The sequence below is a fragment of the Azolla caroliniana genome, unplaced genomic scaffold, assembly GCF_043228905.1.
Source record: "Azolla caroliniana isolate FFs.n. ecotype wild unplaced genomic scaffold, voAzoCaro1.0.p SCAF_13, whole genome shotgun sequence".
In the NCBI taxonomy this organism is placed as follows: domain Eukaryota; kingdom Viridiplantae; phylum Streptophyta; class Polypodiopsida; order Salviniales; family Salviniaceae; genus Azolla; species Azolla caroliniana.
In genome coordinates, this window is record NW_028230448.1 from 3,555,231 (window position 1) to 3,564,091 (window position 8,861).

Here is an 8,861-nt window from a genome sequence, read left to right on the forward strand (position 1 = left end):
TAAACGGCGTCGTCAATTGTGAGTAACTACGAAGAGATTTTCGCAAAAATCCGACAAAACCAAGGAATGATCGAACTTCTCGAATATTCCAAAGAGTGGGCCAAAGCTTGATTTTCTCGATGCGAGAAGGATCAATTTCAACTCCTCGTTCGGTTATGAGATGTCCAAGATAAGTAATTGATTTCTTGAAGAACTCACATTTTGAGATCTTCGCGTAAAATTGTTTGTCACGCAATATTTGTAAAACAAAGCGGACATGTCTAGCATGTTCTTGTAATGTACGGCTATAAACTAAAATATCATCTAAGAAGATAACGACAAATTTTCCAAGTTGTTCTCGGAAAATGTCATTCATTTCTTGTTGAAATGTAGCCGGAGCATTGGTCAAACCAAAAGGCATAACCAAAAACTCATAATGGCCGTAGCGCGTACGAAATGCTGTTTTAGGAACATCGTCCTCACTTATTCGTATTTGATGGTAGCCAGTACGGAGATCAAGTTTCGTAAAATACCGAGCTCCCTGGAGATGGTCAATTAGATCGTCAGCCCGGGGCAATGGGTACGAATTCTTGATCGTCACTTTATTCAAGCGTCGGTAATTAATACACATACGCCATGTGCCCTCTTTCTTTTTAACCAAGAGAACTGGTGCACCCCATGGAGATTTACTATAACGTATATAACCCATTCGTAAATAGTCCTTAAGTTGCTTAGCTACCTCATCCTCTTCAGATCGACTTAGGCGATACGGAGGTATACTAATGGGTGCAATGCCAGGTACAATATCTATACGATGGTCTATATTACGTTTAGGAGGTAAACCATCGGGTAGTTCACTCGGAAAAACATCACGAAAATCGTTTATGATTTCATCAAGTTGTTTTTGTTCAAAATATGTTAATTGACCCGAGACATTATCGATATTGTAAACGTGAATGTTCAAAATATTAGAGATTAGGTACTAAAGTAAGCATAAAATAAGGATATATCAATGATAGATCTAGAAAGAATAGAGAGAAAAGAGAGAAAGAAGGGTGCCGATCCACCCGACCACCCCCGAGCGAAGGGATCGAGACGGACTCGAGCCTCAATCGGCGTCCCATACCACCGCCTTGGCGTCGAGTCGTACCTGGACGATAGCGTGCTTGCTACAAGAGTCGTTCCACTCACGGACAGAGTCTCGACGTAGTCAATGCATGCCCCAATGAGGGTAGCTAGGCCTCTTATTTATAGTAATTCTCAAGGCCCCCAGCCATGTTCACACTTGGCCTCATGGGTTGTCTCAATCCCGAGGATTAAAAGTAATCCTCCCCTTCTTTAGACTCTTTGTTTAACCCTCACACTTATCCACGTGTATAGAATACTACGACAATTCTCACCACGGGATATTATATGGTCATGCCCGTAACACAAACCATAGCATACATAAGGCTACCAACCGCAGAGGCATACGGCACTCTTCTCATCTCTGCCTTATCTTTCTCAGATTTCGGACATTGTCCTGAATTTAACTTACAGTCCATTGGCAATGGAGATCTGACTGATTTTGCATCGCACATATTAAACCTTTACAAAACTTTTGTCACATATTTCTCTTGTGACAGCCATAGCAAGTTTTCGGTCCTGTCCCGGACTATATGCATTCCCAAAATCTGTTTTGCCGGTCCTAAGTCTTTCATGGCAAATGATTTGCTCAATGATTTCTTCAAGCTTGCAATCTTTTTGACATCCTGTCCAACAACCAACATATCATCCACATACAACAACAGAATAAGAAAGTCACCCTCATTATACCTTTTCACAAATACACAATGATCAGCTTGTGTTTTGTGGAATCCATGTTCCAACATGAAGGACTCAAATTTCTTATACCATTGTCGTGGAGCTTGCTTTAAACCATACAAGCTTTTCTTCAACCTACACACGAGATTTTCTTTTCCTTTTACCTCAAAGCCCTCCGGTTGTTGCATATAGATTTCCTCTTCTAGCTCACCATGCAAGAAGGCTGTTTTAACATCTAGTTGTTCAATTTCAAGATTCATACTAGCGGCCATACTCAAGACAGCCCGAATAGAGGTCATTTTTACAACTGGGGCAAAAATCTCATCAAAGTCAACTCCCTTTTTCTGTTGGAAACCCTTTACGACGATACGGGCCTTATACCTGGGTGTACTACCATCTTCACCAGTCTTTAATTTGTAGACCCATTTGTTTCTAAGTGCCTTCTTACCATCAGGCAACTCCATCAGCTCATAAGTTAGGTTCTCATGCAAGGAATCCATTTCTTCTTGCATGGCATTATACCATTTCTCCTTGTGTACATCAGTCATGGCCTCTTCATAGCATTCTGGTTCCCCTTCATCAGTCAAGAGAACATATTGACTGGCTGGATATCTAGAAGAGACCTTCCTTTGTCTTCGTGGATATCTTCTCCCTTCAATAATTGGCTGATGGCCGTTTTCTTCCAGCAACTCATCTTCCGACTCCAATTCGTGTGTATCAGTCAGATGTTGGGTGTCGACCGACTCAGATTGTTGTTGGGTGTCGACTGACTCAAATTCAATTTCATTAGCCGATTTTTGTGTGGGAGTCGGATCGACTAGTATTGACTCCATAGCAGTGATCGATTTGGGAGACGACTCTGGTCTTTGTTGCTCCCAGTCCTCGATTGTCTTGTCTTCCATGAATATGACATCTCGACTTCTTATCACTTTCTTGTCAAGGAGATCCCACATTCTGTACCCGAACTCGTCTTCCGAGTACCCCAAGAATATACAAGGTTTGGACTTGCTGTCCAGTTTTGACCTCTGATCTTTAGCAACATGTACATAGGCCAAACATGTACATCCAAACACCTTTAAGTGCTGATAAGACACATTTCTTCTTGTCCACAATCTTTGTGGTACATCCCCCTTCAAAGGCACTGATGGAGACCTGTTTATGAGATAAACAGCCGTCAACATTGCTTCAGCCCAATATGATTTTGGCAATTTTGCATGTGCCAACATGCTTCTTACCCTTTCCATTATGGTTCGATTCATTCTTTCTGCTAGACCATTTAGCTCAACTGTCTTCGGCACCGTATACTCAAGTTTGATGCCTTGAGTCTTGCAATACATCTCAAATTGGCCTCTATATTCGCCACCGTTATCTGTTCGGACAGCCTTCAGCTTTTGTCCGGATTCTCTTTCTGCCTTGGCATGAAACTCTTTAAAGACCGACAACACTTGGTCTTTAGACACCAGCACATAAGCCCACACTTTCCTACTGAAGTCATCAATAAATGTGACAAAGTATTGTCCTCCACGATGAGATGGGGCATCAACATAACATACATCGGTGTGAACCAACTCTAAGGCATGCTCTCTCCTCATTGGAGGCCTAGAGTGAAACGCTGTTCTATTTTGCTTTCCAGCCAGGCAATCCACACACTTTTCCAAATGCACTCCTTTCACCTCTGGTAGGAAATCCTTTTCCGCAAGGATATGCATTCCCCTTTCACTCATATGTCCGAGCCTTTTATGCCACAACTCACCATCTGAGCCAGCCACTACATTTTCTTCCTCTCAACACAACTTCCCATGCATTACATATAGTGTGTTCTGTTTTTGGGCTCGAGCCTGTCAAGACTGAGAGAGAAAAAGAGAGAGAAAAAGAGATAGAGAGATAATTGAAAGAGAATTATTATATTGAAGCGTAAAATGGATTACAAAGAGTAGGCTACAAAATGGCGTTGAACCAATTTAGGTTTGGGATGGGTGGTAGATCCCTATTTATAAGTAATAGAGAACTCTCTAGAATATTCTAGGTTATCCTAGAATGTAGAGTAATCTAGAAGATCTCTAGAGTATTCTAGAAGGTTCTAGTGGTATAGAACACTCTAGAATATTCTAGGTCATTCTAGAATGTAGAGTAATATAGAATATTCCTATGATATTAGATTTCATATTCTAGAGACTATACATATAAGAATATTAATACAATGGTTAAGGATTTGACATGTGTACAACAAGGTCGTGGGTTCAAATCCTTTCAAGTCATAATGTGAGTGTCATGATCCTTTCGATGCATGATGTGACTGTTATCATGACACTATCCCCCTTCTTCGACGACACGTCTCACGGGTCGTAGGGTTTGTATTAGGACCTGGTTTACAAGGATATTGGCAATGAAATGCATTGACAAGTTCTGCAGCATTGGAAAGATTTGTGGCAGGTTCCCAAGTTCGATCATTGGGGGTATAGCCTAGCCAATCGACCAAGTAATACAACTTGTTGCGCACGATTTTAGAATCGAGAACGGCAGCAACTTCAAATTCAGGCCCGTCCAAGAACTCGACAGGTGGTGGGGGTGTCATAAGACGGCCCGGAATTGAACTTGTAGTATAAGGTTCCAAAAGGGATACATGAAACACCGGATGAAGATGCATGTGCGGAGGGAGGTCAAGACGAAATGCAACATCACTTATCTTACTGAAAAGAGATATGATGATAGAAAAAAGAGAGAGAAGGAAGATATAGAAACCCAAATCTACAAAGATATATTAATAAGGAGTGATCATCATAGAAACAAGAGAAAGAAGATACATAAACTCAAGCCTACAAGGATCAATTGATCACTAGAAAAACGCACTACATGAATAGGCAAGAAAAACACCACAAGAAAAAAACTCTCCTCACCACCTCACTCTTCTTGCTTTATATGAAGTTCTCCTCTAGTAGATAAGTTTCGCTTGCTTTCTTTTCCACGCTTTTTTTACAGCTTTTCCATCTCCTATTCTTAGCTATGATACAACGATCTTCTAATCGTCATATCTCCCTCGTAGAAGCTCTAAATTTAGAGCTTTAAAAACCTATGGATAGCTCTCTTCACAAACTTTCCAACCCATATTTACACATTATATTTGGCTTCCAAACGAATGAGTTATGAGCGTTCGTTGTAGACTGCATTTTGGTGCCCGCTTTTTTCTTCTTTTACTTTTCTCCACGTGACTTGCTTTTTGTTTGACTTATCCTCAAGACCTTAGCTCGTGATCTTGCCCTCCGGATGTGAACGCACCATACCTTATATTCTTGTAGACTTCAATACCTTGAATTCTAAAAACACTTTCACATTTAGCCCTCCCCCTTGCTTTTTTGTGAACCATTTATGGTGAACCCTAAGCTACTAATAAAACTAAAGGTTCTCCTTCGCCTTATTCATGGCTATAGACAAAGAAGGAGAAAATAAATAGAAAAGAAACAAACTATGTGAGTAAAACCCCCGCTAGTCGATAGGAAAAACCTCACACTTCTAAACACACACACATACACATTGACAATTGCCATCACCATCTTTCTCCTTGTCAACACAAAGAAAGAGGTTACAACAATTAGTATATCTTCATCAACTTTCCAAACAGAAGTAGGTCTATGTGATACATAACTCTTGATAGAAGTAAGCATGTTAACATATGAATAAATCTTTCGAGCGAGCGAACCTTTTGTACAAATACCTTCAAAGCTTCGAGACTTGTCAGAATTGTCATATTTTGAATTATGTCAATCTTTGCTTCATCAACATGACTTTCTTCTTGGCACACCACATTCTCCACATTACCTTGTTTTTTATGTATGACCATTTCATCTAGAATCTCATCTCGAAAAGGAAGCAAAAATAAATCTCGTTTGGTTGAATCATTCAAGGATTGGAAGTTGACGTCTTTCTCCTTTGGAACAACCACAATAAGTGAGACAAACTTCAAATTCTCCAACTTGATGTGGTGCTTGATGCCTTCTACTCTTATCTATGAATACTCATTTATGAATAACTTTGTAAACTTAAAAAAGAGAGAAATAAACCTTAGATCCTCTTCTCCTTGGACATCGTTTGAAATCATCTTCTTTTTCCCCTTTAGGGTGATAATACTTTTCTCTTCAATGACTTCTTCTTCCTCCTTAGACACCATGTGGAATGATTTGTTTTCCCTATCCCACGAATATTCATCAATTGTTATGCTTTCCTCTTCTTGCTTGCCAATGTCGATAGATGATTCCTTCTCCTTTATACATTTGATTAGTTGTGGTGGATCCTTTGATGGTGATAAGTTAATGATACTCCAATCATGCATTACAAGTAAATCTCTTGGCTCTTGGTCAAATTGTTGTTGAAGAGTTGATGCCCACATAACTTTGTTGCTACTCAATGCAAATCCAAAACATAAATCATGCACGAGCACCTTCATACACTGCAACTTGGCACTTACCAATGCTTCCTTACACGCATTGATCTCCAAAAGCCAATCTCCAGCTATCACTTCTAGGTTACCTTCTTCATCTTGCAACTTCGTTGTGGGTACTTCACCATCAACAACTTCTTTTGTCATATCTTCCATTTCATCTTGCACATATTCATCATCAACCACCATATCACTTGTTGTATCAATAATGTCCTCAACATGATGTACATTGGCATCACCATCCATAACATCGCTTCTCATAACTATCTCCTTAGATTCGTCTTTCACATCATCATTCTTTATATCATGGTTGTCCTCATGAACTAGATGGGGGGACTCCACATTCATCACCTCTTCTTCATTGTCTCTGGAATCACCTTCATAGACATCATTATAACTCCAAAAATTAGAATAATGATATGAGGGAACCTGTTGAATCGGACATTGCAAGTAGGCTGGTTGTTGGCTCATGACCGATCCACAATTATTATAGCTTGGATTTATGGTATATGACGCCGATAATCCATATGCTTCACCGAATAACAACTTCTTCAATTGTTGATCATAACTTTGACATACTCGAAGCAAATCATGGAAAGACCTTGGGTACTTCATATGCACTTCATATTGAAAATATGGATCTAGCCCTGCTTTGAATCTTTCCATCTTGAAGTATACATCTTCAACGCCTCCAACAAGTCCAATCCAAGTGGACCATATATCCAAAAACGTCTTCTCATACTCGAGGTAGCACATTGGTGAAACCATACGCAATTGGAAAAGTTCTCTTCGTAGATCTGTCGCATCGCGAACTCCATATCTTGCCATTAGTTTGATGATGAATCGGTAGATCCAACCATCAATTAGTGGACAACCGTTCCTCCCGTTATACAGAAAGGATCGACCCTCCCTGGAGCGCCAAAATGAAAAGAGATATGATGATAGAAAAAAGAGAGAGAAGGAAGATATAGAAACCCAAATCTACAAAGATATATTAATAAGGAGTGATCATCATAGAAACAAGAGAAAGAAGATACATAAACTCAAGCCTACAAGGATCAATTGATCACTAGAAAAACGCACTACATGAATAGGCAAGAAAAACACCACAAGAAAAAAACTCTCCTCACCACCTCACTCTTCTTGCTTTATATGAAGTTCTCCTCTAGTAGATAAGTTTCGCTTGCTTTCTTTTCCACGCTTTTTTTACAGCTTTTCCATCTCCTATTCTTAGCTATGATACAACGATCTTCTAATCGTCATATCTCCCTCGTAGAAGCTCTAAATTTAGAGCTTTAAAAACCTATGGATAGCTCTCTTCACAAACTTTCCAACCCATATTTACACATTATATTTGGCTTCCAAACGAATGAGTTATGAGCGTTCGTTGTAGACTGCATTTTGGTGCCCGCTTTTTTCTTCTTTTACTTTTCTCCACGTGACTTGCTTTTTGTTTGACTTATCCTCAAGACCTTAGCTCGTGATCTTGCCCTCCGGATGTGAACGCACCATACCTTATATTCTTGTAGACTTCAATACCTTGAATTCTAAAAACACTTTCACATTTAGCCCTCCCCCTTGCTTTTTTGTGAACCATTTATGGTGAACCCTAAGCTACTAATAAAACTAAAGGTTCTCCTTCGCCTTATTCATGGCTATAGACAAAGAAGGAGAAAATAAATAGAAAAGAAACAAACTATGTGAGTAAAACCCCCGCTAGTCGATAGGAAAAACCTCACACTTCTAAACACACACACATACACATTGACAATTGCCATCACCATCTTTCTCCTTGTCAACACAAAGAAAGAGGTTACAACAATTAGTATATCTTCATCAACTTTCCAAACAGAAGTAGGTCTATGTGATACATAACTCTTGATAGAAGTAAGCATGTTAACATATGAATAAATCTTTCGAGCGAGCGAACCTTTTGTACAAATACCTTCAAAGCTTCGAGACTTGTCAGAATTGTCATATTTTGAATTATGTCAATCTTTGCTTCATCAACATGACTTTCTTCTTGGCACACCACATTCTCCACATTACCTTGTTTTTTATGTATGACCATTTCATCTAGAATCTCATCTCGAAAAGGAAGCAAAAATAAATCTCGTTTGGTTGAATCATTCAAGGATTGGAAGTTGACGTCTTTCTCCTTTGGAACAACCACAATAAGTGAGACAAACTTCAAATTCTCCAACTTGATGTGGTGCTTGATGCCTTCTACTCTTATCTATGAATACTCATTTATGAATAACTTTGTAAACTTAAAAAAGAGAGAAATAAACCTTAGATCCTCTTCTCCTTGGACATCGTTTGAAATCATCTTCTTTTTCCCCTTTAGGGTGATAATACTTTTCTCTTCAATGACTTCTTCTTCCTCCTTAGACACCATGTGGAATGATTTGTTTTCCCTATCCCACGAATATTCATCAATTGTTATGCTTTCCTCTTCTTGCTTGCCAATGTCGATAGATGATTCCTTCTCCTTTATACATTTGATTAGTTGTGGTGGATCCTTTGATGGTGATAAGTTAATGATACTCCAATCATGCATTACAAGTAAATCTCTTGGCTCTTGGTCAAATTGTTGTTGAAGAGTTGATGCCCACATAACTTTGTTGCTACTCAATGCAAATCC